Raw genomic sequence first — 11,135 nt, 5'->3', positions numbered from 1 at the left:
AAGTCAAGTGAAGGAGTTCCCAGCATAGACGACCCTCTTTACTCCTTCTTAGATGGCTTGGACATGTCCACTTTGGAACATTTTTTTGGGCTGGGCGACATAGAGATCCCAAAGAAGGACGCGCCTTTGGAAGATGGCGGGCCGAGTTCGAGCCTAATAATATTTCAACCACACGACATATGTGTATATATATATATATATACACACAACCAAGAGATATAATTTAATTTTCTATTCCAAATAGAAAATTTTAATTTATTCACAATATTAGTTATATTCTTTGTGCTAGCAAAGAATGTAATAATATTTTATTTGGACTAATAACTTCATTTATTTGAATAATTAAATTCTTTAATTTAAATATCAAATGATAAAGTAATTAATTCTTTAGCAAAGATCAGAACACTCGTTAGTGTGCGACCCCATAGGTTCAATACTAAGCCGGTAGTAAATTGATAAAATCAATATACTAATCAAGGGTGGCGTCTAGCAACACCCCTTGACAACCAGATAGAATGAAGTATATAATTTACTCTCAAAAACCAGTAGAAGAATAATATAACAATTCCTTCTGTCCTTATAGCTCTGGGTCACCCTAGGATATGGTTCAACTGTCAAATCCTAATAGGCGACCAACTATGTGTTCATGTCAAATATAATCGATCATTGAATGACCTAAGAAACTCTTTTCTTCTTTCATTCAATTGCCCTGGCCAAGGTCTTAGTTTGGTCATTTATAATTCATGACAACATGGAGCTTAAAATCATTACCAAGAGTTGACAGATTCCATCTTGATCAATCACTAATTTTACAAGTATTTAATCGTACCCAATATCCTTTCAACTATCGCCCTAGGGCCATAGGTGTCTAGTATCAAAGCACAATAAATAACTTGTCAATTACTATGACGATCTCAGGTCAAAGGAAACGCTTACATCATATTCTTCAAGAGAATATCCTATTGACAGTTTATGGTAATTCTAACCATTAGGAATTATCCAATGAGTCGGTTCAATGATCATATCTCAATATGCATCATGTACCTATGTGATTTATTTAATGAGATCAACTAATCTTTATCCCATAAAGACGATCACATAAATATTGATCTAACCGGATTATCAATATCCAAATTAATAACCCTACGATCAAGAATAAATTTATATTAAATTATAAAAAACTTCACTCTTATTATCATGATCGCCATCACGATGGCAAGTCTCAAAATTTAATCAAGGACCTTATCAAATTAATCAAGAAATTGTGTAACGAACCGACTTGTTGTTTTAAGAATTTAAACTCCGTTTAGTGACTTAAGGTCTCGAGCAGCTTTGCAATATATATTATGACCCAAGAGTGTAGTCAAGTCTGATTTACTAAAGATTCGGAATTAAATTAAAAGAACAATCCTTAATTTGAAGCTTAAATGGAAAGAGTTGACCGGTGAGTTGACTTCTGAGCAAACGACTCCGGAATAGAATTTTGATGATGTCAATAGCTCCGTATGGTAATTTTTGACTTAGGAGCATGTCTGAAAAATTATTTGGAGGTCCGTAGTGGAATTAAGCTTGAAATACCGAAAGTTGAATTTTTTGGAAGTTTGACCGGGGGGTTGACTTTTTGATATCGAGGTCGGAATCCGATTCTGGAAATTTGAATAGGTATGTTATGTCATTTATGACTTGTGTGCAAAATTTGAAGTCATTACGGATTGATTTGATGTGTTTCTGCACAAGTTATAGAATTTGAAAGTTCAAAGTTCATAGATTTTGATTTGGGGTGTGATTCGTTGTTTCGATGTTGTTTAATGTGATTTGAGGCTTCTATCAGGTTCGTGTTATGTTATGGGGTAGGTTGGTATGATTGGACGGGTCCCGAGGGGCTCGGGTGTGTTTCAGAGTGGTTTCGGACCAAATTGGAGCTGCTTGGACTGTTGTTGCTAAAGTCTGGTTTTCTTCTTCGCGAACGTGAAGGGAGTCCCGCGTTCGCGAAGAGGAATTTGAGGGACTGATGGTTTGTCTTTCGCGAACGCGAAGCTATGGACGCGAACGCGAATGCGAAGAAGAAAGGAAGATTGGGGCCTGGGGTCGTTTGGCCTTCGCGAACGCGATTCGTGGAACGCGAACGCGAAGGAGTTGGCCAGCTGGTCATCGCGAACGCGACGAGGAGTTCACGAACGCGAAGAGGAAATGATGGGGCAGAAATAGTTGGACTTCGTGAATGCGACGAGGAGGTCGCGAACACGATGAAGGATTTGGCAGTTGGGTTTTGGCCTTCGCGAACGCGAAGCAATGGTCGCGAACGCGAAGAAGGCCTATCTGGGCAGAATTAAAAGTCCCAAAAATGGGGGTTTGAGTTCATAACTCAAAATCTAATTGGGAGCTCGGTAGAAGGCGATTTTTGGAGAGATTCTTGCGTGGGTGTTTGGGGTAAGTGATTCTTATCCAGTTTTGATTAATTTCCATGATTATGTCTTTGAATCCATCATTTAATTCAGATTTAATAGAGGAAAATCAATTTTTTGGTAAAATCTTCCAAAACCGAAAATTTAAGATTTGGAGGTCGAGTTGTTATTGGAATTCGATAAAATTGGTATGGTTGAACTCGTATCGGAATGGGTGTTCGGATTTCATGAAAATTATGTCAGGTTCCGAGGGGCGGGTCCCACGTTGACTTTTGTTGACTTTTCGGAATAAATTTTTAAGTCTACGTATTATTATTCAAAATTATTTTTGATGAATTTTAATGAAGTTATACAATTAATTTGGATAGAATTTAGCTGTCCGGAGGTCTATTCAAGCAAGAAAGCTATTTTGGAATATCGGCCTAACTTCAAAAAGGTAAGTGTCTTTCTTAACCTCGAGTGGGGGAATTACCCCTTAGGCATCGAGTCTTATGTGTCATTTGTGAAATATGAAAAGCCGTGTACGCGAGGCGAGAAGTACGTACTCGACTTATATGTGTAAATTTTATTGAGTTAAAGTCCTGAACATATTGTGTGGTAAATTGGATAATTGTAGGTATATATTTAATCATCTAATTATCGTGCCTAAATTCTTGTTGTTATTAAATCTGTCGTTATATGACAATTTGATGTGATTGTTACTTGATTATTTATGAAATTCCGTGAATTTGTTGGTTTGATAATTATTGGAATTTAATTTCAATATGGATTTTTCCTCTGCAAATAATTAATTAAATGAGCTTAAGAAGAGGTGTTTATATAATTATTAAAAAATTTGAATTTAATGAAGACTTTGCTTTATGTTGAGTAATTTCTATCTTTGTTGATTGTTTTTGGGTGTTGTACACATTATGTGGAGCTTTTGGCTATTTGTTGTGAAATTAATTGACTTGGTTGTAGCTTTAAAATTTGATTGTGGCCATTAGGTAAATTGTGATATGAATTGATTTTGTTATGTTGTTGTGATAATTTTTCGTGTAAATTGTTGTGTTGTGTGAGTTGTTATATTGGGGAGATAAGGGTGGCATTTCACCGTTGATATTATATGGTTATAAGGGTGGTATTTCACTATTGTGTTTGTTGGAATATTGTCTGGGCGGAGCGATAAGGGTGGCTATAGGAGCGATAAGGGTGGCAAATGGAGCGATAAGGGTGGCTATTGGTATTGTCTGGGTGGAGCGATAAGGGTGGCTATAGGAGTGATAAGGGTGGCAATATGAGCGATAAGGGTGGCTATTGTCAGGGACGATATGTGATGATGTGGGGTTGTGATGTTGATAATATTCATGTGATTTTCTTGTGTTTATTTTTATATCTTGTGCAATTTGTCTTGTTGTTGGTAAATTGATAACAATCTGATTTATGTTGAAATTGAGAGCCTGTGGCTATGGCCAGGCGGATTATAAAATGAAATGTGGGCATGAGGTGCCGTGAGTAAATAATGAGGTTATTTGGCACGTGAATTGTACGTGCAGTTGAGATATGAAATGTTGGCACGAGGTGCTGTGATGAAATGATAATGATATTTGGCACGTGAGTTGTGATATGAAATAAGGGCACGAGGTGCCGGGGAAATATGATAATTTAATTATGGGCACGAGGTGCCGTGAAAACATAAAAAATGGGATGAGACCCGTGTTTACGAAAAATATGAAAATAGGCTGAGACCCGTATTTTTATGATTTTGAAATGAGGTGTCACATGAGGACTTTTAATTGAAAGAATTAAATGCAAAATATTTATTTGGAAGGATTTTTATTCAAAAAGAATTATATGAAAGATATTTACTTAAGGAAATTATATCTGAAGATATTTATTGAAAGAATTTTATATTCGAAAGGTGTTTATTTGAGGAAATTATATTTGAAAAAGAGTTTTATTCGTAAGAATTATGTGTGAAAGATATTTAATTGAAGAACTTGATTTAACCGGGTGTAAATATATTTATCAATTGTTGAGCGATATTAATGGTGATTTTATTGTCTTACTGTGCATATCATTGGTTCAAGTTATTAGACTAGTGAGTGTCTTGACTATACCTCGTCTCTACTCCACTGAGGTTAGTCTTGATACTTACTGGGTACCGACTGTGGTGTACTCAATCTATACTTCTGCACATTTTTGTGCAGAGCCAGGTATTGAAGATGACGGACTTGAGTAGAGTTAAAGTGGGATCGTAAGGATTCAAGGTAGAGTTGCTTAGTTGTTACAGTCCCTTGGGGATTTTTTATCCATACAACTTCCTTAGCAGCTTCACTAGCTGCTATATATTCTGCTTCAGTCACTGAATTAGCTACTGCAGCTTGTTTGGAACCTTTTCAACTCACTGCACCACTATTTAAGGTGAATACATAACTAGAAATAGATTTGTTATCATCTTTATTTGAAGAGAAACTTGCATCAGTATAACCTTTAAGTTTCCACTCTGAATCTCCATAGATGTAGTCCTTCCTAAGTACTTAAGAATGGTCTTCACCACCTTCCAATGTTTCTCACCAGGATTTGCCTGATATCGGCTAGTAATTCCAAGTGCATAAGCCACATCAGGACGTGTACATGTCATGGTATACATGGTAGCTCCCACTGCACTAGCGTATGAGATCCTACTCATGTGTTCTCTCTCTTTAGGTGTTTTAGGATAATCCTCCCTACTGAGAGTAATTACAGTGCCTATCGGTAGATAGCCTCTTTTGGAATTATCCATATTATACCTTTTCAGAATTGTATCAGTGTACAAAGATTGGGAAAGTCCAAGCAGCTTCCCCGATCTATCTCTATAGATCTTTATTCCTAATATATAAGCTGCTTCTCCCAAGTCTTTCATGGAGAACTGTTTAGATAGCCAAATCTTGGTGCTTTGCAATGCCGATATATCATTCCCTATGATCAATATATCATCAACATACAATACTAATAATATAATTGTGCTCCCACTAACCTTTTTGTACACACAAGGTTCTTCTTCGCATCTAACAAAAATGAACTTTTCAATTGTCTAGTTAAAGCAAATATTCCAACTTCGAGAAGCTTGCTTTAGCCCATAAATGGATCTTTGTAGCTTGCGAATTTTATTATGATCAGACGAAGATGTGAAACCTTCAGGTTGTGTCATGTACACATCCTCTTCTAGCTCACCATTAAGGAAAGCTATTTTCACATCCATTTGCCATATTTCATTGTTAGAACCTTGTGTCGCCTCTTCATAAGTCTTAGGATAATCATAATTATGATCAACCTCACTTGATACATCATTTTGTACAATTAGATTTAATCTAGTTGGTACATGACATTCTCGTGTAGACCTTCTAAAAGGTACTTGTACAACTTGTTCACATTGTGCTGGATTTGGTTGCCGTTCAATTTGGTTTGGAATTGGTTCATTAACCTGTTCTTGAACTACATTTAAATCTTGAACTTCAACCGTTGAAGATGGCAACTTCTTTGTCAACTTCAAAACATCCAATAAAGGTTCTTCAACTTGTATCTCATGATCTTGATTTTGTGTTGATTCATTAGTTTCTTGAACTTCATCAAGATCTATTTCTCTACTATAATTTCCTTCCAAAAGAAATTCCCTTTCCAAAATGGTTGCTCTTCTAGCCACAAACACTTTATGATTAGAAGGGTAATAGAAATAATATCCCAGTATTTCTTTGGGATACCCAATGAACCTACACTTATTAGATCTTGAGTCAAGTTTATCAGACTACAGTCTCTTAATATAAACTGGACAATCCCAAACTTTAATATGTTTAAGGTTAAGCTTATGTCCTTTCCATATCTCATATAGTGTTGTAGAGACTGACATAGTGGAAACTTTATTAAGTAAGTATGTTGCTGCTTCCAAAGCATATCCCCATAGATTTATTGGAAGATTAGTGAACCCCATCATAGATCTCACTATATCTAATAAGGTTCAATTTCTCCTTTCAGACAAACCATTGTGTTGTGGTGTTCCTGGAGGTGTCCACTGTGAGAGAATACCATTCCCTTTGAGATACCTAGTAAAATCTTCACTAAGATATTCTTCACCTCTATCAGACCTTAGTACTTTGATATTTTTACCAGTCTGTTTCTCAACTTCACTACGGAACCTTTTGAACATTTCAAAAGATTCAGATTTATGTTTCATAAGATACACAAATTCATATCTTGACATATCATCAGTGAAGGTGATGAAGTAAGAATATCCACCTCTAACTTGAATTTTCATAGGCCCACAAACATCTGTATGAATTAGTCCCAATAATTCAGAAGCTCTTTCTCCACTTCCAGTAAATAGATATTTGGTCATTTTTTCCTTTGAGACAAGATTCACAAGTTGGATATGATTCAAAATCATACTTGTCAAGGTATCCTTCCTTGTACAACTTGTTAATTCTTTTCTCTCCAATATGACCAAGCTTACAATGCCAAAGGTATGTATGATTTACTTGATCATCTCGTTTCCTCTTAAGACTAGAAACATGCATAATCAAATTTGCATTCACACTAGGTAAGACATAAATATCATATTGGAGATATCCATTCACATATAAATCATTACCATAATGAATAGGGCAAATAACATTGCCTATGTTAATGCGAAACTCACGCTTGTTCAACATAAAACCTGAAATTATGTTCAAAACAAATTTAGGAACAATCATCTAGCATAAGTACTTTTCCCTAAGGCATTATTAAAAAAATTGATCCTACAGCTATGGCTGCAACTTTTGCACTAATTCCAACTTGTAGATTAACTTCTCGTTTCTTTAGTCTCCTACTTATCTTGAACCCTTGCAACATATTGCAGATATTATAACCAATTCCAGTATCAAATACCCACGGTGAAGAATTAGTAGTAGCTAAAGAAACCTTGAAAATATTTTTCATTAATGTCTCGCCTTGTTTCTTGTCCTTTAGAGTTGCAAGATACTCCTTGTAGTTTCTCTTCTAATGCCCTTTCTTCTTACAGTAAAAACACTCAGCATCATATACTAACTGCAACATCAAATCTTCAGAAAGCTCTTTACCAAGCTTGCACCCCAACTTCTCAAGTTCTTCGATAAGATCAATCACGTGATTGACATGGGATCCAACTGGAGAGTTTCCAATATCCAACTATGTATCAACCATCTTCTTAATATGTTCAATGATTACAGTTGGATCCATATTCTGATGTTTTCTCTAGAGTTTAGAACTCATAGAAGCGAGAATGATGTGTTTAATAGCAAGGCATTCTTCCAAGTACTTCTGATAAACCTTGGTGCCTTGAACATAATTCTCTGATGGGATTATCTTTGCAGGCTTATCGATCACATCAATGAGTTTTTCATGCATGAGAACAATTCTCAAATTTCTATACCAGTCATCAAAGTTTGGTCCTACCAACTTGTTGGTCTCAAGTATTTCACGCAGTGATATAACATACATATTGAGAAATCTAAAATATAGAAAAGAAAAGGCAATAATATAAGAACATATTTACATATATCATAAAGACGTGGACTTTTATCTAAATGATATTTTCACTAATTATTTTAAACTATTTACCCTCATTATAGTTTAAGAAATCTTTATTTCTATTAGTGGAATAAAGTAATCCTTTAACAATATATATGAGCCCCTTGGAAGTCAAGTCGTTTCTCACATATATTTTAAAGGTAGGCACTCTTACCAATTGCATCCCCATACAATCTCCTTAAATAGCTCTATGTCAAATAGTCCCCTGGTAGTCAGGTCGATCCTATTGGCATAGTTGAGTTCAACCATCATGATAGCAAAGAACTTGTTAAATTTTATACTCCCCGGGTAGTCCAGACGTCTAGTGTAAGATTAAATAATTATTTTAATCCATGCATCTAATGCAATAAATAATTCTAACATATTCTCGAATTATAAGTTTTCTGGTTGTCAAGCCGCTCCTTATAAAAAAGAAATAAATAAAACTATTCATTTTGATGGATAGCTTTATTATAAAATATCTTATATTTTATTATTTAAGAACTCAAATTTTGTTAAGATGGAATTGTTATTAAAGCAACCTTTAATAACATGATGATCAAATCTTTTATAGCACATGAAATTAGTTCAAGCTGTCTACATGCTCAGTCCTAAATTAATTTACATCACATGCAATAAATAATTCAAAATTATCTAACAGACAAGCATGTGACATGAAAACGAAATTCAACATTATTCTAACATGTTTATCTTGTATATCACATATATCACATAAAAATAATTTATGCCAGAGTATTATTATTAATTAATATCTCATGAACTAATAACAATTAAAATAACAGTAGAATCCAATAATCTATTATAGATTACCGTCGTATCTACACTATCTCAGTAGTTTAAATTATATGTATACATATTTTATTCACAATAAAATAATATCAATCTAATATGCATTCAAACAATTTGACTATTGCACAATACACAAGTATTATGGTTTGAACTCTTCAAATATAATCTTAAAATATTTCTTAAATAAATTTTAGACACGAGAAACCATGACTTTGATACCACTGAAGGATTGCATATAGATGTTCGTAACACACAGCGGAAGATAATAACAATCCTAGGCAGATCTTTTCGTGTTTAAAATTTATTTACATATCAAAGATCGGATCTACGACGTACCTAGTGAAGAGAGTCTCGTTTCAAAAATTTCTTCGATAGTGCGAAGACTCTATGTGTATCCACACCGAGACTGATGTTTGCTATCAACTCTTTGATCAATGAAACCCGCGAACAAATTGAATGAAATATTGTGTTGAAATTTTTCTAAAAAATCTAAACTTCAAAGATAGAAGAACAAGAAACACCCTTTCTTATAATTATATTTTTCTCTCTTGGCTTTGTATTGTATTCTCACTTTCACAAAGTGATTTTTTTTCTCAAGACTTTATTATGACAAATTGTTTTCCATCACCCTTTATATAGTATCACCTATATAAACCCTTTTTCCTATTTGGTTGAGGTAATGAGTTATTTAGGGTAAAAGTTTAATTCCAAAAATAAACTTTTATGGAATTTTCAATGGACAGTTCGAAATCCCATTCAATGTGTCTCGTGACTGCCAATCTCTATGGACTTTCCACAAAGTCCAATTCCAAATTGGATTATAAAATCCTTATTAATATTTTAATATAGAAAAATCAAATCCCATTCTCAATGGGTTAAGTTAGCCACTCGTCCTTTCATGGACTTTATAAGTTAATCCAATTTTGGGAAGTTAGCCACTCGTCCTTTCATGGACTTTATAAGTTAATCCAATTCAAAATTGGATTTAACAAATATATATATATATATATATATATATTTATTTATTTTCAACCAAGTGATATAATTTAATTTTCTATTCCAAATAGAAAATTTTAATTTATTCACAATATTAGTTATATTCTCTGTGCTAGCAAAGAATATAATAATATTTTATTTGGACTAATAACTTTATTTATTTGACTAATTAAATTTTTTAATTTAATTATCAAATAATAAAGTAATTAATCCTTTAGCAAAGATCAGAACACTCGTTAATGTGCGACCCCATAGGTTCAATACTAAGCCGGTAGTAAATTGATCATATCAATATACTAATCAAGGGTGACGTCTAGCAACACTCCTTGGCGATCGGATAGAATGAAGTATACAATTTACTATCAAGAACCAGTAGAAGAATAATGTAACAATTCCTTCTGTCCTTATAGCTCTGGGTCACCCTAGGATATGGTTCAACTGTTAAATCCTAATAAGCGACCAACTATGTGTTCATGTCAAATATAATCGACCATTGAATGACCTAAGAAACTCTTTTCTTCTTTCATTCAATTGCCCTGGCCAAGGTCTTAGTTTGGTCATTTATAATTCATGACAACATGGAGCTTAAACTCATTACCAAGAGTTGACAGATTCCATCTTGATCAATCACTAATTTTACAAGTATTTAATCGTACTCAATATCCTTTCAACTATCGCCCGAGGGCCATAGGTGTCTAGTATCAAAGCACAATAAATAACTTGTCAATTACTATGACGATCTCAGGTCAAAGAAAACTCTTACATCATATTCTTCAAGAGAATATCCTATTGACAGTTTATGGTAATTTTAACCATTAGGAATTATCCAATGAGTCGGTTCAATGATCATATCTCAATATGCATCATGTACCTATGTGATTTAGTTAATGAGATCAACTAATCTTTATCCCATAAAGACGATCACATAAATATTGATCTAACCGGATTACCAATATCCAAATTAATAATCCTACGATCAAGAACAAATTTATATTAAATTATAAGAAATTTCACTCTCATTATCATGATCTCCATTATGATGACAAGTCTCAAAAATTAATCAAGGACCTTATCAAATTAATCAAGCAATTGATAATAACTATGATAAAAGAATATCAAATGCCATATCTTTTATACCAAATAACGTTCACAAAAATATATTCAAATCATCAAATATGAGAATGGATCTAGGGCATATCTACTATATCCCTAACATGACCGATCCTAAAGAGAATTTGACATATTCATTTTTGAAAACATGTAAAGGATGGAGTTTAACTATTAATGAAAGAACAAATTCTTAAAGATAACCAACATGAATAGGCAGAACAGTCTTAAAATAAAAGAGAGGAAGAAAATTATTTCCTCATTTTTGAGAGA

This window comes from Nicotiana tomentosiformis, chromosome 7 (assembly GCF_000390325.3).
Source record: "Nicotiana tomentosiformis chromosome 7, ASM39032v3, whole genome shotgun sequence".
Classification (NCBI taxonomy): Eukaryota; Viridiplantae; Streptophyta; class Magnoliopsida; order Solanales; family Solanaceae; genus Nicotiana; species Nicotiana tomentosiformis.
The sequence above is the reverse complement of the archived record's forward strand: the minus strand, read 5'-3'. Positions refer to the sequence as shown.